The sequence below is a fragment of the Camelus ferus genome, chromosome 2 (genome assembly GCF_009834535.1).
Source record: "Camelus ferus isolate YT-003-E chromosome 2, BCGSAC_Cfer_1.0, whole genome shotgun sequence".
NCBI classification, from domain to species: Eukaryota; Metazoa; Chordata; class Mammalia; order Artiodactyla; family Camelidae; genus Camelus; species Camelus ferus.
This window is the reverse complement of record NC_045697.1, coordinates 54,731,192-54,754,435: the sequence shown is the minus strand read 5'-3', so window position 1 is coordinate 54,754,435 and position 23,244 is coordinate 54,731,192. Positions and strand designations below refer to the sequence as shown.

General features: G+C 37.0%; 1 long non-coding RNA gene across 1 annotated transcript; it reads left to right on the top strand.

Annotated features, from left to right (window-relative positions):
- The first annotated feature begins 1,711 nt into the window (after positions 1–1,711).
- LOC116667155 lies at positions 1,712–21,943 on the top strand. The gene is made up of 3 exons (XR_004323937.1): positions 1,712–1,722; positions 17,132–17,134; positions 21,859–21,943. It is a non-coding gene; the product is annotated as an uncharacterized LOC116667155 (long non-coding RNA).
- Positions 21,944–23,244: the final 1,301 nt, after the last annotated feature.

The window sequence follows — 23,244 nt, the reverse complement described above, 5'->3', positions numbered from 1 at the left end:
TATCTATTGTATATTTTTGATTTATGGTTACCATGGGTTCATATATAACTATATCTATGACTATATCTATTGTTTTAAATTGGTAGCCATTTAAGTTCAAACACATTATAAAAGATCTCCATTTTTGATTCCCCTCTGCCACAGCTTGTGTTTTTGATGTCCTGTTTTATGTCTTCATGTTATCCCTTCATTGTTTTTTTGAAGTGTAGTTGATTTATAATGTTTCAGGTGTGTGGTAAAGTGATTCAGTTTTATATTTTATATATATACATATATTCTTTTTAATATCTTTTCCATTATAGGTTATTACAAGATATTGTATATAATACCCTGTGCTATACAGTAAATCCTTGTTGTTTATCTATTTTATATATAGTAGCAGTGTATCTGTTAACCCCAAATTCCTAATTTATCCCTTCCTGCCTTCCCCTTTGGTACCATAAGTTTGTCTTCTATGTCTATGAGTCTATTTTTTGTTTTGACTTTGCTATTTATTGTAGTTGTAATTGGTTTTACAATTTTTTGTATTTTAATCATTGTGCTAGCTTAGAAGTGGTTGATCCTCAGTCTTTCCTATATTTTTGTCTTTACTAGTATGCTTTTTCTTTCCTATAGATTCTACTTCTTTGTATAGCCTTTTCCTTTCTACTTAGAGAATACCCTTCTCTTTAATATTTCTTTTAAGGTAGATCTTATTGATGAACTCTTTTAGTTTTAGTTTAGATTTTCTGGTAAATTGTTTATTTCTGTTCTATTATTTATTTTTTCAGGGGGTTTCTCTTGCTCTTTCAATTGAGGTCAATTCTTCTCATTTTGCTTAATTTTCTCTGTCCCTATTAAATTAGGTGAGACAGTTACCTATTAAGTTCTGGAAAAGGGTGTCCTTATTTGGGAATATCCCTCTACGGTCTGCATGTGCTCAGTGGCTTTGGTGGGTGGCCTGGATTTGACATGATTGCAAGGGTGTGTCAGCAGTGTCTTTTTGGTAAGATATGAGGCTGGAGAAGAGGGGACTAAGGCCAGAGCCAAGTGTGAGTTGGGGCTACCCCTTTGCTCAGTGGCCATCACCACCCTATGGTGGGTAGGGTCCGGTCCCAAGTTGCTGGAGCAGAAGCCCAAAGGGTAAAGTCCAACCTGGCTCTGTTCTGTTTAAGTTTGCCTTTTCCCCATTTCCAGCACCAGCACCTTAGCCTCAGACAGGAGCAGTGCTGGAGCAAGAGGGGACATGCAGGATCTCAGCATGTATTGGTCCATGGTCTGCAGCAGACCAGTGTCAGACAGAGTTCAGGGCTGCTTTGATGCACTGCCTGTGCAAACACTAGTCATGGCTGCCTGTACCATGATCAGAAGCTGCTTCCAGTCTGAATCTCTTGCACACCTCAGATCTCTTCCCTTGGCCCCTACTGTCCCCATCCGCACATGGTACTGCACCACAGGGTAAGTGGGCCCATGTGTGCTTTCGGCAAGTGTCAGGGCATGGACTATGGTGCTCCAGTCATAGACAGAGATTGGGGCTGCATCTGACATGCTGCCTTTCAGCACCAGTAATGGCTGCTCCATCCTGCTCAGACACTGCTTCCAGTCTGAGCCTCCTCTGTGTCTCATGGCCAAATTCTTTCCTTTGTCATGGCAACCCTCACTCCAGTGTGGAGCTGTGCCCTGAAGTAAGCAGGGCTGGAGCATTTGCTCAGCTCAGCTAGGGTACGCTTTGGCTCTTCCTATGTCAGATCCTAGGACTGGGGTGCCCAATATGTGGCCCAAACTGCTCACTCCCCAGGAAGGATCTCTGCCCCTGTAATCCCCTTCTCCTCTGAGTCCCCACACTAGCTTCTTCTTCCTCTTTGAATATGATCTTTGCATTAATAAAATGAGTTTTGTGTTTTACAAGCTAAATACCACAATGATTTTGTTTGAAGTTTTATGTAATAGTGAATCCTTCTGAATGATATTCCCTCTGCATATCAAGGAGCACCTCTTGAGAGATGGGTGGTGGGTAAAAGAGTGATAGATCCCCCTATTAGGTGATGGAAATATGAATGAGAATCACCTGTAGATCAATGAAGTCATCAAATAGGAAAAAGTGTTATGAAATTAACTTGAATGCAGTTTCTTCAACCCCACTGGCATCCATCCATCCAACTGGATCATAGAATATTTTTTCAGAATCAGTGTTTAGCTTACATCTGATCAATTAGCTAACATAATCAAACTTAAAGAAAAATGGTTTAATTTTTTTTAGAAAACTATCCAAATCTAACAATTACATTGTTAAATATTTTGTTTAGTAAGCAATAAAATGTTGAATAGAAAATATGGACATTCATCTTAATCTTATATCAGAAAAAGAAATTAGGCATTTTGAATATATCTTTATCAGACATTATCTCAGCAAATATTTTGAAGCATAATGGGAAGTAGAGGAAAATGATGACCTTATAAGTATTACTACAGAGTTTCTTAAAGTCTAGTTCATGTTATGTGTGAATAAAATGTTTAACACATATTTTACTTCTTGCACATGCTCAGTAGTTTTTAATCTGTGGATTTTCTATTATAACAGTAAACCCTCCTTCTGTATATTTCTAAAATGTTTTCCAATTATTATAGTTCTGTCCCTACTCTATTTTAACTATTTTATTTTTTATTTTATCTTATCTTTATTTTTTGTTCTGGGGTTTTATTTTTGGGGGCAGTAATTAAGTTTATTTACCTATTTATTTTTTAAGTGGAGGTACTGGGGGTTGAACCGAGGACCTCATGCATGTTGAGCACACATTCTACCCACTGAGCTAAATTAAACCTTCCACCCTGTCCCCACTCTATTTTAAAATTAGAATGGTTACAACTCAAACTCTAAAAACTAAGTATATAGTATTTCTTAGAGAGAAGAACTGTAATTCTAAAGCTGATAGGAATTGGGGAGATTTAATGATAGTCTGGCCAGCTTAAAATAAAGTTGCTGTCCTGTCCTTTCCTATGGCTTACGTCCCTGACAGCAAATATAATTAAAGCTATATAAAGAGAAATCACCAGTTGTTCTGAATCAGTGAAACTTGACAACCAAGAAAATAATGCTAAGCTTTTTTTTTAATCCCGAGTAACTGACTCTACCCACAGTCGCCTTTCTTTCTGTGTCATTCCTAACAACAGATATAAATACAGAACAAACATGAATTAATAGAAAGTCTGGGGAAAGAGAGAACGATTTAGGGACTTTCTGATGTATTACAGTTCACACACATGCAATCACCCAACAGGCATGGTGTCCTCCACAGCTCTGAGCTGCTGACACTTGCTTCACTCCTCTAGTCACCCCCCTGGTTTCTCTGCCTCATTCCCTCCCATAAACTGAATGTCAGTTCAGATGCCAGAAAGGGTAGGGTTAATAGTTCAGCATCTGTTTCCTACTAAAGTCACAGAAATCTTTGGTCAATTGCCTACTCTTCGGCCTTGCTAGTAAAAGGTAGATACAAGGGAGAAGATTGGTACAATGAGAAGAGGTTGTTCTAAATTTCTGTCATCATTATTAAATATGCCTTCCCCAAAGTGTCCTAGAGGGTCATTTTGAAACAAATCCTCTCCTGCTGGCAAGTTTCTGATTCACTAGCATTACCTCCTGTGTGCCAGGGATATGCCATCTTTAAGGGAATTAAAAACAGTTATCACCGTGAATTCAGACTGTGTTGTTACTATTCAACTTATATAATGTGTATGTTTGAAACCACTATGAATATTGTGATTTTCCTGAGACACGTTTCAGCTGGCTGCATGATGCCTTGGCAGCCTCTTAGAAGCAACATGGAAATCACCAGTGTGGTGCTGCTGCAGGCTCTTAAGCTCAGAAGTGGGCAATTGTCTAGTGCTGACTTTAGAAAGCCTGGCAGGTCCACTGGGTTTGCTCACCGCTGTGTACCTCTTCTGAGTCTCACGCTAGTGAGCTCAATTATTATTAAAAGTCCAAAATATAATTAATTCGCAACATCATGCCACCTAGTCACCTTTTGGACTAATCATTCTTCATAAAGACACACTACAGAAAGCCTGAATACTCTATGATATTGCAATCAGACTTATGATAAGAACTAAAATTACACCAGTTATTTTTATTTTAATTTTTTAAAAAATATACAAAGCTAAATACATGTTTCCCTATTAGCAGATGACGGAAACCCAAACCTTTCCCTCTACATAGCAATTTCAAGAATGGTTTTTCACTAATTTATTATGTTTGTGTCTGTGGTGGATAAAAGGTGTGAAGATTGTTCTTTCACTTCCTTATGTAGCCTTGCATAAGTCACCTATTGTAGTTTCATTTTTTTGAATCTGTAAAATGGAAATAACAATCCCTGTCCTACTTATCACATTGAAAGTAAACTGTAAGTCCTAGATAAATGTAAGTTATTTGCATTGAATTAAAATGTATCTAAATGGATATGTGTTTATATAATGTGCATTTTTTACTGATTCATAGTCCAAATTGCCAAAGCCAGGTGGTTTTGGAAATAGTCCAGGTAGAAATCACATAGTTCCCTGTGATGATTAATTTTATGTTTCAACTTGGCTGGGCCATGGTGTCCAGGTATTTCATCAAACATCATTATAGATGTTTCTGTGAAGGTGTTTTTTGGATGAGATTAACATTTATATTAGTGAACACTGAGTAAAGAAGATTGCCCATTATAGGATGTGTGGACCCCATCTAATCAACTGAAGTCCTAAATAGAACAGATTAACCTCCCTCGAGAAGGACAGAATTCTACCAGCCAATGGCCTTCAGACTTCAACTGCAACATCAGCTGATCCCTGGGTGTCCATCCTGTTGGCCTATCCTGCAGATTTGGAGTTGCCAGTCTCCATAATCATGTGAGCCAATTCCTTACAATAACGCACACACACACACATGCATCTGGTTGGTTCTGTTTCTTTGCACAACTTTATCCAGTATACCTCCTCAAATCTATATGGGGTCATATGACTAACCTAGCCAATGGAACATAAGAAAAGTGACATGTGTCACTTATGCAACAAGGTATTTAATTACCTGGTGTGCTTTCTCCACTTTCTCTTCCCCTCTTGTGGCAAATTTGGAAGCCACATTTGTAGGACAGCCATACTTGGTAGACAAGATGGATAAAGCCTGAAGACTGGCCCAATTAGAAATACTGGTATTGTGTTGTGTATGCATAAGAAACTATGACTGTGTTAGGCAACTAAGATTTTGCTACAGCAGCTGGAACTTGTTATCTTGACTAATAGAGGTATATTTTATTGCATACAAGTTGGACAAAAAAGGGAAAGTTCTGCATTACTTGGAGCACAAAAGAAAAAAGCAGTTCCTGACACCTGGAAATTATTATGAACACTTTTTCACTGAAAACAACATCAGACAAAGCATTCTCTGACCATGATATCAAGCAGAAACAAGTCTACTGTATAATCACATCTGAGCGCAGAGAAAAATGTAAACATTGTCCAAATCAGAGAAATGACCAAACATCTCCCTGTGCTGAGCAAATGTTGCTATAGCTTAAGCCTCACTCTAGTCTTCCCTCCTTCTAGATAAGATTTATTAATATACCTAATCATAGAATTATCCTCACTTCCCGACAGCATCCAATTCAGAACAAAGCTTCAGAACAAAGATTTAAGATTCCTTATATCTTCCCCCAAATCACCTAAACAATACCAAAATTCTATTTTCAAAGCCCTTTCTAGCACTCTTACTGGGAGGCCCCGTGGTTTTCCATGGCCAGGTATTTGGTCTCCCTCAATCTTATTACAGTGAGCGTAAATCCAAGTCATCCAACTACAGGTTTGTTCTGGATGGTCAGAGGGCATCAATATAGGCGATAATTTTACCCTCAGAAATAGAGAAATTTTACAAAATAATTTCTGAGACTATTTATTTGACTCGGTCAGTGGACATGCTGATTTTCAGAGTAAGCAGAGGAAACCAGTTTTGTTCTAAACCATATAGTGAGATTCTATAAGCAACAACAATGTTATATCTGGATTAAATTGTTATCTTAAAAAAAGCTTGTTCTTTCTGAATTTTTAGCTTGGAGCATGTCCCAATATTCATTAAAAGTCTGTAACTTTAATATTCAATTTTAATTTACTGAAAAGTCTGTAATGGAATATGTAGAAAATTTAAGATTTGTATTTTGACAAATGACTTTTAAATTTATTTTCCTTTCAGAAGACTGAGAGAATACTACTCTCCAGGAAACTCTGAAATATCAAACTTAGAATTAGAAGTATGGGGGGAAGTAAAAATATTTTAAATCTAATGAATTTGGGCTCTAGTTGAAAATACACTAACATTTACCTCAAAAATATTATTCCTAACTTTTTTGAGTTTTTGTATGCAAATTTATTTTCCACATCTGGAAAGTATATATATTTTATTTTTCTTCTAAAAAAACCTTTGTTCTTATAAACTATATCCTCAAACTCTAGTATCACTAGAAACTACCTGGCAAACTTTTTAACAATTGGTTTCAGAAAAATTGGAAAGCACTTTAGCCCAAGGTAAAATTGAATCTGAAACTCACATAATGCACCAGGATAAACTTCAAAAAGACCATATATTAAAGGTTAAAAATATATTAAAGTTTTGTATGAACTAGAAGAAGACATGGACAAATGCCTTTTCAATCTGTAATCAGAAAATGTTCTATCTCAATATCCAGTAGCAATTCAAGAAAAAAGAATAAATAATTGATTAATAATTTAAATGTATTCTGCACAGTAGAAACACTATAAACAAAATGAGAAATGTACATTAAAACTTGGAGAAAACTGATGCCACATGGAGGAAAGACCACCATAACTGATATGAAAAAGAGCTCTTAAAATTCCCAGATAAAAAGACCAAAACCCCAATAGATGTATGGGCAAATGATATGAACAGGTAGTTCATAGAAGAATTTAAAATGTCCCTTAAAGATAAGATAAAATGGCCAACCTCACTCAATAATAGAAATTCAAAATAAGACTGTAATGAGAGTATATCACTCACCTATCAGACTAGCAAAATCTAAAAGTTTGACAATAAAATCTATTAGGGAAAATATTAGGAATAGGAACTTTCATAAATTTTTGGTGGGAACGCAAATGGAAACAACCGTTAAGGTAACAGTTTGGCAATATATAGAAAAAATGTGGAATTAATAAGTGATTACAATAAGGCTGCAGGATAAAAGGTTAATATACAAAAGTCAATCACTTTCTTATATACCAACAATAAACAAGTTGGACTTGAAATTAAAAACACAAGATCACTTACATTAGGGCCCCAATGTAAAATACTTTAGTATAACTCTAACAAAATATGTATAAGATGTATATGAGGAAAACTTAGAACTCTGATGAATGAAATCAAAGGAGAATTAAATAAAAGGAGACATATTTCATGCTTATGGATAGGAAGACTCAATACTATCAAACAAAAGCCCAGCAAGCTATTTTGTAGATATCAACAAACTTATTCTAAAGTTTAAATGGAGAGGCAAAGACTCAAAACAGCCAACACAATATTGAAGGAGAACAAAAGTTGGAGGACTGACAGTACATGACATCAAGTTTACTATAAAGCTACAGTAATCAAGACAGCGTTGCACTGGTGAAAGAATAGACAAACGGATCAATAGAACAAATAGAGAACCCAGAAATAGACTGACATAAATACAGTCAGGTGATTGTTGACAAAGAAGCAAAGGGTTTCCAATGAATAAAAGATAATCTTTTCAACAAATAGTGCTAGAACAACTGGACATACACATGCCCCAAAAAACGAATCTAGACACAAACTTTACACCCTTACAAAAAATAACTCAAAAAGGATCACAGAGTTAAATGTAAAATGCAAAACTGTAAAACTCCTGAAAGATAACATAAGAGGAAATCTAGATGACCTTGGGTTTGGTAATGACTTTTTAGATACAATATCAAAAGCATGATCCACGAAGGAAATGATTAATAAGCTGGACTTTATAAAAATTAAGACCTTCTACTCTGTGAAATAAACTGTCAAGAGATTGAAAAGACAATCCACAGACTAAGAGAAAATATTTGCAAAAGACACATCTGATAAAAGATTATTATCCAAAATACATAAAGAACATTTAAAACTTAACAATAAGAGAACAAATAATCCAATTTTAAAATGGGCCAAAGACCTGAACAGACACCACCAAAGAAGCAAATGAGCATATGAAAAGATGCTTCACATCATATGTTATAAGGGAAATGTAAATAAAACGAGATATCACTACACACCTACTAGAATGATCAAAATCCAGAACACTGACAACACCAAAAGCTGGGAAGGATGAGGAGTAGCAGGAACTCTCATTCATTGCTGATGGGAATGCAAGATAATACAGTCACTTTGGAAGATAGTTTGGGAGTTTCTTACAAAGTAAACGTATTCATATGATCCAGCAATCTCACACATTGGTATTTCACTCAGAGGAGTTGAAAACTTATATCCACACAAAACTGTGCACACAAATGTTTTTAGCACCTTTATTTATAATTGCCAAAACTTGGAAGCAACCAAGATATTCTTCAGTATGTGAATGAATTAATAAACTGTGATACATCCAGACAGTGGAATATTATTCAACACTAAAAACTGAGATGTTAAGCCATGAAAAGACATGGAGGAAACTTAAATCTGTAATACTAAATGAAGGAAGCCAATCTGAAAAGGCTATATACTGTATGATTCCAATCAAATGACTTTCTGGAAAAGGCAAAACTATGGAGACAGCAAAAAGATCAATGGTTGACAGAGGCTGTTGGGTGGGGGATGAATAGTCAGGGCACAGATTATTAGGGCAGTGAAAACACTGTGTGTGATACTATAATGATGGACACATGTCCTTATACATTTGTCCAGACCCATAGAATGTACAATGGGTTAAGAATGAACCTTAACATAATCTATGGCCTTTAGGTGATAATAATGTGTCAGTGTAGGTTCGTAAATTATAACAAATGTACCACTCTGGTGGAGGATGTTGATAATGGCAGAGGCTATGCATGTGTAGGGGCAGGGAGTATATGGGAAATCTCTGTACCTTCTGCCCAACATTGGTGTGAGCCTAAAACTAGTTAAAAATTAAAGTCTATTAAAATAGTTATTTAAAAAATGCTTTTGACCTTTGATGCTTTTACCTCAAGGAATTTATTTCAAAGACAAACTGGGAAGAGTATGAAATGATTTATGAATATTATTTACTATAAAATTATTTTTAAAAGTAATTATGAGAAACAACCAAAATACCCATCAACAGGGGACCAGTTTTATAAACTGTGATACAGCCACACAATTGTATACTATGTAACCAAAACAAGAATCAAATTGATTCTTACATATGAATATGACAGTATCTCTAAGATATAGTATGTGGAGATAATAAAATAGAGAAAAATATATATATTATGCTTCCTCTTATGTGAATGTGTTTATATACTTTTATTTATTTAAAAAACAAAATTTTAAATTAAAATATGGTTATCAATTGTGATAGAAAGGGAACAGAAAAGAGGGGCTGGGGATGGAAGCAAGATTTTTCTGAATATACCTCATAAAACAGTTTTGATTTTGGAAGATGCAATTGCTATATATGTTGAAAATAAGATTAAAATTAATCACTAAGAGTTGAAAATGGGCAGAAATAAATGAACCTAACCATATACCACACTGGTGGCATAACCACAAGAGAAACTCATTTCAAGTGACTTCACAATATATTTTGACTTTAAATTCTTAGATGGATTACATTTTAAAGGAAAAAAAAGCAGAAAATATATTTAAACTTGATGTAATAATCTTAATGCTGGTAGAACTGTACAGTTAAAAATGGTTAAGATGATAAATTTTATATTTGTGCATTTTACCACAATAAAAAAATTAGAAAAAAAGGTTAAAAAAAACTGATGTGAAATACGATTTTCAGCAAAGGAGGAGAGAGATTCAAGTATAAAATACATTGAATAAATTTCTTGTAATTTTACAATTAAACTGGTAATATATATATTTAAATGTGATGTTTATTTTTCTTTTAAAAATAAACCTTTTCCAGCTGTTTGTCCTGAAAAGTCTTGGGAGCATGGCATCCCAATCAAACGAGAACTTCAAGTGTCAAACTGCTGTATCTAAATACTATTTCCAGTAAAAGAACCAAAGATTTTTGGAAGAATGGCCGAATCCAGATTTGAGACCTGAAATATTCAAGATTAATCTGGAATATATTATTGTTCCAGAAAGCAAAGAATCCATCAAAGACTAATGGAGTCTTACCAAAAGAATCCAGAATTCAGTCAAAAAGTGTTCTCAATGTCTAAAGATGAGACATTACAAAAAGTATTCACTATAATCCACTGAAGCACATTTAACAGATTTTTTAAAAGCATGACTTTATGCATATATGTTTCTATTAACAAAAAGTTCAAATCTAATCTATGGTATTTGGAAAGAGGGTTGATAGGAAGACTGACGACACATAACAAACAAATGTAACTTATGGCCTTTGTTTGGATCTTAATTTTAACAAACCAGTAAAAAAAAAAAAAAAAAGGCTATTTTTCAGTCTAAGGAAAATTTTTACATAGATGGGCTATGAAATGAATTATTAATTTTGTTAGCTATAATAACATCATGGATTCTATAAGAAGACAACCATTTTGGGGGGAATTAATATTGATGTATGTCATGATAAAATGACCTAATTCCTGGTATTTATTTTTAAATGCTTTTGCTTTTAAAAACATGTGTTTAAAATATTTCCAGTGATCACAAAGAGATATAACTAAATCTAGAGTGGCAAAATATTGCTCATTCTGAATCTTAGAGGCATATATGAGGATTCATTATATTTTCTCTAATTTAATATATGTTTGAAATGTTCTTAAGAAAAGAAAAACTTTAAAATTTAAATGAAGATACCATGAGAGATTCACTGATAAGCTTAGCCAAAGGAACAAAAGAAGGAGAAAATGGGAGAGAGGGAGGGAAGGAAGGAGGGAGAAAGGAGTTGCCTACAGGGAGTTTGAGATTCTAGTGCAATAGGTCAGAAGTCAGGCAGGAGTTTTAATTACACTCCCAGGTGCTTCTAATGCAGGTGATCCTTGGACATCATATTTTGAGAAACACTAACCTAGATTTGAGCTTAAAGTGGACTGAATTGTCAGTGGTGGTGCAATAGGAAGAGGGCAGTCTTGAGTCAAGAGGCTGCAGCTCAAATCTAACCTCAGTCACTTACTGGCTTTAAACGTTGGCCATGGTATTTTACCTTTATCCCTAAAATGGAGATAACAATGCATACCCTGCCAGATTACTGTGAGGAATAAATGAGATAAATGTATAGAGCTTCTAAAACCTAGAAAAGTTATCCAAAAAAAAAAAAGAGAGTTGATGAAATCCTTTAGAATCTTCACTTATGGGTATAAGCATACACCAATACGTTCACAGGCCCAGGTCCAAAATTAAATCAATTTGTAAACTGAAGGATAATGGTGACCAAACAGAGAAACTCTTTATTCAGAGATATACATAAACAAAACAAACTAGGGAAACATAAACATCTCTCTATTCTTGTCAAATTCCAAAGTAGAGCTTTTGTTCTGATTGTTGTTTTATTTTGGTTTACATTCTTTAAGTTAAGCTTAGAATTCCATCTGACCAAATAAATTACAATAGCAGAGACTTTCCCTTGCAAACCTTATCACTACACTAATGTTCAGTAGGTTTGTATAAAACAAAGCCATACCTAGTGCAGTATGATAACCCGTATGTGCATCATCTACTTGATGTACTGTAAGTGGTCATTAGTTTAATTCACCAGATCAAATATTAGCCTGATGTCCCTTCCCAGACAAACATGGAACTCAGAATGGAATCTTGGGAGCCATTAGTGAAGCCAGAATGGCCCAAATTCTGCAGAGTATGGAGATAAAGATGATCCAAATGCAATGTCCAGGGGATAATACAAAGCCAAAGAAGGAGGCCACAAAACTGGGTCATCCATCTCAAGAGGTTAGGCAAAGCAACAGAATCTAGGCAAGAAAGAACAAAAGGCAAAACCAGGAACACAAAGCAGAACAACAGGTTTAAAATGAAAAGAGAGCAGCAGAGTCTGGAGTTGCATGCATGAACGGGGCCTGCGATGCTGATCATGGCTGGGGAGGACTCCTTCAAGGGCGTAGCCAAACTGGCTCAGAAAACGCAAGAAATAGAAAAATGTATTTTTACTTTAACAGGATATTCAGTATTCAAATTAACAAGTCCTTTATCCAAGATCAGAAGTAAGTCTGTATCTGAACATTTAGTTTGGTTTTGTTGTTGTTATATTTTAATGAGTTCCTACTAGTTCCACTGTAAAGTTATAGTGACTGAGGCGACATAAACTAGTCTAAGGACAACCCTCACCCGAGGGAAACTGCAGTCTCATCCAGAAGATGATCAATTAATAAAACCAACAATGATGGCGTGCATATAAGGTGAGTGTGAAGCGAGCACACCACAAAGGTCAGGTGTGAGAAGGGTCATTAGTATTTCACTTTTTCTCAATAACATGCATCTACTCTGAGCCCACACCTGCCTGCATGGTAGGAAATGAAAATACCAGCAATATGGGGAGGAACCACCCCTTCTCACAATCACACAAAAACTGAGAGTCTTCTGCAACCCAAGATATTCAAGAAAGGGTCCTTAGATCTTCAGCCCACACTGGTCACCACTGATATGTACACTGAACAATCCTGAAAGAGGCCTCATTCATGTGCCACCACTGGTCCTGGGTGAAACTTGGACAAGGAGATTGTTCAGCTTCCCTGGGTGTAGAGCATTAACATTCACTACGGAGGTCCAGCCTCTGCCCCAGGGAGCCCCAGGGGAGAAAAGACTAGTCCTCACTATTGATGGAACCTGGAAGATTCCTTCTAAGTCTTGCCTAAAACTCTCAAAGCCTCTCTCCTCTCCAACATCACCCACTTCTGTCTCTCCTGATGTTTGGACCCAGTTCTCCTTTGACCCAGTCCTCTCAGAGGCTCCATGCTTTTGAAAACCTGAGTGAAGGAATGGGGGGGACATGACAAGTTTTTCTTCCAAAGCTGAAACACTAATGCTGTTAGCAGAATCCTAAGTCAAAGAATTTAAAGGCCTTCCTACATCCTTGGGATAAAGAAGGCACAGTATCTATAGCAGCAAGATGAAGCCCAAAGCAGTACGTTGATGCACACAATTCCCTTAACGACACAGCACCAAATGCATCTGAGAAGGCAGCGCGATTTAAGTGGTAAGAACACCATCAAGTGCAGAGTTATTACACACAGATTTGAATCCCAGATCTATCAGATGCCAATTTTGACCTAGAGCAAACCACTCTTTCTTTCTTACCCTTGGACTTCACTGTGAAGTGGGAATAACGATACTTGTTTTCACCAAACCATGAAGTAGTTTTGAGGATCCAATCAGGGAAGGCATGTGAAGATAGTTTTTCAACTGGAAAGCATTTAAACAAATGTGGAGGTTTGGATACCCTAGAAATAAAAAGAAGTAAGAAATCAATGTGTACTAGACTTGCTGCAGAAAATTTCATGGAGGAAATGGATCTGAGTTCCATGGTATGGGGGTGATGATAGAATTTAGACAGAAAGTAAAGGGAATATTTGGGGAAGAAATTGAAAGGCAAGATTGACCAGAACCTGACTCAAGGGCTAGCCTGTCGCCAACCTACAATGGGCCTTTGTACCTACCACCACTGAGTGACTTAGACAGAAAGGTGTCTGTCTGCAGAAGGATAAGGTTTTTGAGCCATCAGCCTCCAGGGAATGGGGGATCTGGGCAGCTCAGTGTAGCACCCACCTCAGGCACACATCTAGTGGGAAATATCTTTGGACCTAGAACTCTGGTATCCTGAACCCCAAGAAATGTTCTGTTTTCAGGTGTGTGTGCTTGCACGCATGTGCATGTTTTCAGGCACTGACTCAATAGCTATAATCAGTAACCAAGAACACTTTTTTCTCTACTAGAAAAAGAACGAAAAAAAAGTCCTGTTGCCAAAACAATTAAAAAAAAGCAGTCCTTTAACTTCTGTGACCTATATATTCTTTATCAATAATATAAAAAAGTAATAGAAATAATATCAACAATATAAAAACAGAAGAAAACAATTTTGACAGTATTAGTACAAGAGTAAGTGAAGAGGGGAACTGTGTGATTTCTTTCCTTCCCCCGGGATTTTCATAAATCCAGAGAGGCAAGGGCTGGCATCAGCTTGCTGTTTGATTGCCACAGGAGAGTAAGAGGCAGGAAAGGTTTTTGCTGTTGCTTTTACAGCCTGTTCCGACTCAGTATTTATTTGTTGACATGAAAGCATCAACAGCTTATGCATCAACTTAAGGCTACTGTTTGTTCAATTTTAATCAAAATACTTGTCATCCAGCAGTATGACTCTCTTTGCCAAGACAGATACAGCCCAGAAATCAGCTTTCATCAGGAAAATGCTATTCAAGTCTTCTTCATGTTGGCTTATCTGTTAGGCATCTGTCATGATGTGTCCCTCACATGTCCCTCTGTCTTATAAAACTAGAATGATGTCTGGTGGTCACATAAGCAATGTGTGTGTTGGGATGAGGAGAGGAATACATCACTGGGTAAAATCCTCACTATAATTTCAGAGAAGAAACTACTGGCATATTTGTATTTTCTCAGTGAGGCTGCCTTATTTGAGATGGTTTAATAGGTAAAAAGTAAGCCAGTAGTGTAAGTGTAAGGAGAAAGCTCTGAATTATGGGGATAGAATGTTGGAACATTCTCACCAATTAGCTAAAATATCTCACAGATATTACCTACCATTGTTTTCCACTATATAAAATACCTGTGGTCTTATTTTAGTCTCTGACATACATCAAAATTACTACACATTAAACGTTGCACTACTGTATCATTGTAAGCCTCAGTTCAGAAAAGTTCCCACGTTTGCTACCTATTAGTTCCTCTTACAAATGATCTTTCTTGAATCTGGGGCAGAAAAAAGGAGTTCAAATAAATAAGCAAAGGGAACAAAATAGTGTGTTGACATTTTTCAGGACCTTTTTCATTCTGAAGATATTTTTAGCTTAGCAGTTTGACAACCCACATCTATACACACCTTCGCATATACATGTAACTATATTTAGATGTAAATGCAACTTGCATCTCCTCCCTTTTGACTTAATAGCAGAGCAAGCCTGCTCCATAGAGTAAGGAAATCAGCATGTAACTTAAGTTCTCTTGAGATTCTTACAATAGGAAATCAAGAAGAAAAGGCATCAATAAATGATTTGGGGATAACATCAGTACTTCAACTCAGAAGCTGCTCTAGAAAGTTTATCGTTGATTGTCTCTTACAAGTCATCATTTTACAGATGAGGAAATGAGACCAAATGAAATACAGTGTCTCGTCTTGGGCCATTTACCTATTTAATTGCTACATCAGAACAAGAACCCAAGTTTTCTGACTCCCTATCACACTCAAACCATCCACCCATGGAATAGGCAGGCAATGGTCGTAACCCACTGGCTCCAATCCAGAATAGAAGCTATTTACCCTTTCAGTCCCTCCTGATGGGAAAGTTCTCGCTAACTGAGTCCCTCAATTGAATAAGACTGAGTACTTAGGTGGATTAGAGAGCACTAGGTCTAGAAAGTGATATATTTTACATAGATTCAGAAAGCAACATACCTATAAATGATGTTTCCTACCTCTAATAACAATACTGCTGTCACAACATACATCAAAATATATTTAGATATTTTAAGGTACATGATATTTAAAGATTACCTCATTACAAGAAAATTAATAGTAAAATATAATCTGTGCATAGTGCTTCACAATTTACAAGTTATTTTATATACATTGTCTATGAAGACATTCAGTGTGGAATTTAACTCCAACTCATCCTTTAGGTAGTAGTTTAGAAGCTGCTTCATCCAGGAAGCCCTCCCTAACCTCTATAGGTGAAATTAGGCAGCTCTGCCATGTGTCCCTCTAGCAGTTAGCTTCCTTGTCTGACTATGTCATCTCCACCTGAGTTCTCTGGGACAGGCACCATTTCTGCATCACTCCCCAGTGTATGCTCAAATCCTAGGGGCATGTCTGGCACTTATTATATACTCAATAATGATTTGTTCATAAATAAATAAATGAACAAAAGAAATATTCTGACAACTTAGAAGTGAAGGGAAAAACGACGTTTTAAATGCCAAGGGTTTTCTAGAGAAGACAGCTATACAGGCTGAGGGTCAGGTCCTCTATGTGGCTCTTTCTTTCCTCCATTTCTGCACCAACACATTTTCTAAAACCTTCATACATTATCATAATGGCTTTAGTGGCAGTAGTTCTAACAGGGCAATGAGGACAGAGCAGGAATTTTTTTCACATCTGGTCCACCTTCAAAATGTTTTTAAGTCAGATACAGCGTGAAAGCTTCCTTTCTTGCTAATGGCACTGTTGCTATTCAACAGGAACAGTTTGCTTTGGGTGCCTTTTGTACCACAGCCGTATACGTTAGCTCCCCTTATCAAACACACAGAAGACACTGGGAGAAAGATGGTGGAGATGATCTCCTTCCTACGACTTTGTAAACTCCCATAAGGGCTTAAGGTCTGGGAAGTGACAGATAGGGGATTTTATCTTTCACAAAATAATCACAAATGTAGTTAAACCAACTACACTCTGGAGGCCCATACTGATTTACTAATGGGAAGTAAAAGCCACATGTCCCTGGTCAGGACGTGGCTTTTTCAGTCCCAGGATAGCTGATCAATAAAATAATTTTGGCACCACTTAGGCTGGAATAAAATGGCTAACAGAAATGTGGATGATAACTAACATCCAAATTTCTACATCAAATAAATGATACTATTTCTCCCGCTTCTTTCCCTCTTTCACTCCATCCCTCTCCATTTTTAAGCCCTCCTTAGGAATCGTTTGTCATCCCTGCAAAACCCAAATGGCTGACTTTAAAAATACATGTTTAGAAAATACTCGTACTATGCTCTGCCTCTTAGACTCCCTTGAAATAAAGCAGCCATAATCTCAGTGACAGTTGCCGCCATTAACGCTGATCATAAAAGCTGGTAAAGAGGGAGAGATGCTGATTTACCATTCATTGCTATGCTCGTATATCCTGTTTCTAATAAAAATCAGGAAAATTATTACTTTCTGAAAGCTTAGTGCTTCAACATGTTTATTTCGAACCTCTTCTACAGTTAAGACTTCCATGTTCCCCGTGCTATTTTTTTCTTCCTGAGGAGCTGCCAGTGTAAACGTGCCACACTTGAGCTCCATAGCATGCTGAGCTGGAAGAGCACATGTCCCACGTCGATAGTGGAAAACGTTGTGTTTAGGGAGCAGCGAAGCAAGCTACAACTCAGACTAAGACATAAATGCTGCTTGAGACTCCAGTTCCATTTATGGATGCAATATAATTTGAAAAGCTTAGATAGCTTTCCCGTAAGAATTTTTACTCCCAAGATTTAGTTTAAAATAGTGGTACCACAATGTTTGATGTGAATAATACCTTATTTTTAATTTCTTCTTTAAGTTTTAGCTAACACATTAATATAAATGAAGTCAAGCAGCACTAAAAGTATACAGCAATAAGGTGTACCAAATGCTAAAGTCATTGGCATATATATCGGAATAAGTTGTAGGACTCTAAGAATATATGGCATTAGTTTGGTTTAGCTTGATAATTTATATGTTACTTCCACTTAACTCAAAATTATATTGTAGAAACACTAATAAGAGTTTTTAAATGAGCTTTTGACCTAGCCACATTACCAACTGTAAAATTGTATCCCCTCCAAAAAACAGAGAGTTGTTCAATATAAAGTGATCACCAGGTCACCCCCAACACACATACACACACACTGAATCAAGCATACTTACATTTAAAAGAAAAAAAAAGGCAGAGGTCCAAAGTAGGACATTGAGTCATACTAATTCATACCCTCCCAAAACACAAAGTCATAATGTCAACTCCATAATTTATTTATTTAATTTATTTTTTCCTTTAACAAATGTGTACTGAGTACTTACTAGGTAGAAGTCACTTTGCTAGATGTTAGAGATACGATGGAGAACAAAACTGGTACAATGCATTTTATTTTCTAAGACTAGAAATTCAAGTGAGAAAGTAAAAAAAAGCACAGTTATTTGAGATTGCTTTAAGTGTCAGAAAGAAAAGAATAGTATTATCAGATAGAGCACATCGTTACATTCAGAGGTACACAGTCTCTCATTACATAAATACTGCTTGTGCCAACTATCTCCCCAGTAGACTCACCATCACTGTTCCTTCCTAGGATTTGGAAAGAGAAATTAAAGAGTTATGGAAGAAGACTTGGAAGCCAAGATTGGAAGCTTTTTGTGGGAAATTGGAGTGAGTCTTGAGATGTGTCAAGCACATAGAAGATAACTGGATGGATGGATGGATGGACAGATGGAAAGATGGAGAAGAAACTCAGAAAAGTGAAGAAAGGGTACTCAATTTCAACAGAAACAACAAATATTTAATGAGTCCCCACGATGATACAGTACAGATTTAGAGCTCAAGGACACATAGTAATATTGGTAATGGTTAACATTTATTGAGCACTTCCTAAGTGCCAAGCACTACCTAAGTGCCAAGCACTACGATCAGAACTCTTACATACATTACATTATTTAATGTTTACTACAAACTAACAACGTAGTTATTATTATAATTCTCATTTTGCAGATGAGGAATTACAAAGATTTTTAAAATTTCCTTGCTCAAGGTCACACAGTTAAAGAAAAGTTCTAGGATTAGTGTCCGGGCATTCCTACTCCATTCTCCTACACTCTACCTGGATAGATTGTCATCATTTAGGTAGATCAGCTCATAATATATTGAGGAGGAGGGTTCTAGATAAATATGTTGGTAAAATATAAGACAAACACCATAAGAGACTATAAATGAAGTGTATGTTGTCTCAAAGAAGTAAGTATCACCTCCAGTAAAAATCTGTAGCCAGAAGACTCAATGACCAAACTCAGCAACATGTTCCAGATCCTGCAAAGCATTTCTTTGCAATAATTTACTCTGCTAATTCTATTACTATCTCAACTAAGATAATTTATTTCTCTTTCTTCTTCATTTAAAATTCAGAGTTAATCCTTCCTGTCTCTGTTCCTGGAGTACTTTGCATAAATTTTTAATTATTATCGTTTATTTAGAGATCTACTTCCCCCAATGGAAAAATTTCCCTGCAGGTAAGGACTCTCCATAGTTGGTCCCTAACCTTATTGCCTAGAATTGGTGTATAGCAAATAGACAATAAATGTCCATTCAATAAATTGTTAGGTACCTTAATGGCCACACAGATGTAACACAGTAGTATGCCCTCAATTTAAATGCAATAATTATAACTTAGCTCTAGATTAAATGACTTCTTAATGCATGAAGACTTTTGAGATGACAGGCATTCAGGCACCGTTTTACTACAGTTTCAAATGGATGACTTCTGTACTATAATAATTGAAGAGACTGCTAGATCAGTTAAAACCACTAATATTTTCTCAAGCACTATGCATCTCTGTACAAGGAGTCAGACTAAAAACAGCAAATACATGCCACAGTGTGCCACCCACTCCTCTTCCACCCTGCAGAAGACTCTGCTGATGGATCCTAACATTCATCTCTTCTGAGCACGGGCTGAGCCCTAGCATCCTCTGAGCATGACATTCTAGCAGTTACTGCCAACTGATGGGCACTTTGTAATCACCTAACACTCACTTGTCATGCTTGAACTGGGTCAAGTCACATAATTTTCCCATCTGTAACATTTTACTAGTTAGCACTTCTTGCAGTGAGGAAAGCAAGCACATGGGCATCTCAGGGAAATATCAGATAATCAAGGTTCCAGATTCTATTTGAGCCAGCTGGGTCCCAAGGGCTAGTCTATAGACCACTGTTGATCTGCAATTGATTTTTCACTACTTCATGGGGGGAAAAAAGAAGAGAAGAGAAAAAATAGTCCACATGCGCATCTGACTGGTTGCATTAGAATCACCTAGGGAGCTTTTTAAATATATAGATCACCCGTCCTGAATCGACATCTCTAGGGATTAAGTCTAGAAACTGTGAATACATGTATAAGAGGCAGTCAGGTTTAGGTACTGCTGAATGTTTGTGTCTGTAGGTATATTTTCAGCTGCATATTTTTGAAACAATATTTTTTTTCTAAAACTATGTCATTTTTATCATTCTTAAGTTTTACATTTTTCATTTGTGAAATATTGGAAATAGTAAATGATAGTAGTGAGGGAATTTTGTGTTACTTTTTTAGCGCCATTCCACGCAAAATAGAGCTGGAACTCTTTCTGAAATTTAGCCAATCTTTTAAACCTAACACTCTGAAAGCCATGGGCCTAGTGGTATCCACCTCTCAGACTAGACAAGTGTGCTCATTCAGGATGACATGGTGGGTGAAACAAGCCTGCCAGAAATCTATTTTTATTCAAAGCTGAAGAACCTCCTGGAAGACAACTCAACCCAAAAGGAAAAAAAAGTGTCAAGAGGACAAGCTGGGCTAAGCAGCAAATCCCTCCAGCAGATGGTGGGCAATGCTTCCGGTGTTTGCCATACGCCTGGCCCTGGCACATCCCCAGGCATGGTCTTTAAGTCTGAGTGCTGTGCAGTGCGGTTATGAGAGGAAAGGAAAAGAAAAGGGGGCAGGTTATAACTTAAGAAACAAGAGCCAAACGCTTCATTCCGACCTGTGTAAGTTATCGAGGTTTGGAAACACCCTGAAGAGCATAGCGCGTAGAGGGGGCAGAGGCATTCCCCCAGCTGTCCCTGTGCCACTGGGTAGCTTGGGGACCTCAGAGCCTTCAGCAGACCTGTGGCAGTGGCTGCTTGATGGGAGACAAAGAAGGAGCTGCCATGAGAGAGAAGTAACCGCAGTGTTTGGCCAAAGAGGGCAGCAGAGCCCAGAGTGGAGATTAGCAGTGTCCAGCAGCAGCAATGGCCCCCAGCAGGCAGTGTGGCACCCAGCAGCCACGTCCATGGTGGAGCAGTGCTCAGGGCAGGCCATGTGGTTCTCTGTGAGGATTTATAACAAACCTCCCAGAAACACTTGTGGCAAAAAGGGAGAATACTTTATAGGGAGCTCAGGACCAGCATTCATAGGCTCTGACAAGATAATCTGTCAGTCACCCTATTTCAAAGCCCAGTGTAGCCTGGATGACCCATTTCACATCCCAGTGTAGTTTAGTCCACCAAGCAGCCTCTGTGAAATGAGAATGAAGACACCATAGCAAATCCCACAGGGGCATTCCCCTACAGCACTCCAGGTTCTGAATTTCTCTTCTGGTCACATACACACAAGGTCAAACTAGTCCAGGGAAATGAGAAATGACCCTAGCATAAACACATCAAAATTAATTCAAGCTAAGACCCAAATGACCCCAGGGAAAATCTTTTTCACAACTACTAAATTTTTGTACAAGAAATAAATAGGGGTGGCTGCCCATCCCACAGTAATTCTCTATCCAGCATCTGTGTATTACCCCTATTAATCTACCAGAAAGAAACCTCACTCCCTTGGTCAAAGCAATGGGCTGATCCAACCTCCTGCCCTGGCTATAGCAGCTGACACAAGAATCAAATTAGCATCCTTTCTTTGTTATTTTTCCAAGAGAAGCTAAGAGAGATTACTCTGTTTCTATTGTTCTGATTTTTTCTGATTGAGCACCTATGCTGCCAGAAAAAGTTCATCTGCAGTAGCAACAAATGAGGACAACACAGAAAGTAGCAGAGAGGAGAAAGGGTGAGGGAAGTGTACAATGGTGTTCAAGACCCTAGCTTCCATCTCTGAGGTCCTTTGAATTACTGTGGTTCTTATAGCAATTCATTTGACTGCATGAATTGCTCTCAATGCCTGAATAAATTTCCTAGTTTGAGTTAGCTTTCTGTCACTTGCCACCAAAAGAATCCAGTATTAATTAAGATCTTTTCAGCTGCAAGTAAGAAAGATTCATTAATAATATCCTAAAAGTTAAGAATATTGATTGTTAACAAATCTAGAAGTGGTCTTATTTTCAAAAATGTCATCAGCAAGGACCAAGTTTCTTTTTCTTCTCCTACTCTGTCCTTCTCAGAGTCTAAAATTTTGCCTCAGGCTTGTAGCCTCATGGTCACAGATGGCTGCCACACCACTAGGCATCATAACCTCATATCACAGCATCCAAAGCAGGAAAAGAGAGCAGGGTACAAATGAGCTCTGTTACTTGAGAAGGAAAATATTTACCTCAGCAAATTTTCTCTTACATCTCATTGGCTAGAAATGTAAGAATGATGATGGGCTTCTACCTCACAATTTATACCCATGACCAGCATCCTGTTAGCAAGGAAAAAATGGAAATTAACACTGGAGTGAGCAACCAGTAATGTCTATCACAAATCTACAGGGATTTAAGGTTCATGGAGTATAACTGTGGTCATATTTCAATCTGGATTCTTAAATGATGATAATGATGGTGGTGGTGATGATGATGATGATAATTAATATTTCTAACTCTGGACCAGGCCCTATACTAAGAAATTTACTTAGTTCTTCACAAATCCAATGAGGTAGATATTATTATTGCTACCAGCATATTAGACATGAGGAAAGAGGCATCCAGGAACTAAGTAACTCATGTGAAGCTGTGTGGCTAGAAAGTATGGTGTCAAGATTTGAATTCAAGAAGTTGAACCCTGAGGATGAAGATCTGTTACACTATATTGCACCAGACTGTCTCTCTCCAAAATCAAATGAGATAACAGTAGTGAGAAAATATGCAGTTTTGTGCACATGAAAAATATGGTGGTTAAAGTGTTATTTCTTCCTTGGCTGACCTTGAAATTATACATGCTGTATTTCCAAAAAGAACACATTAATTCCAAAATGTAGATCATTCCCACTAACCTCCTTTCTGGTCCTTTCTATGCACACAAATGACAGGGTATAGAATTAGAAAATTCTTTATACAAGGAAATACGGAACAATTCAATTAATAATTTCAATTTCATTTGGTGTTAAAGGTGTTTTAAAAATAGATATCTTTATCTCAATGAAAGGAAGACCATTAAATGAAAAGAAGTCCCTCTGAAGATTGAGAACTCAATGGCACTAAATTAGTCAATGGAGTTAAAATTACAAAGACGTAAATCCCAGGG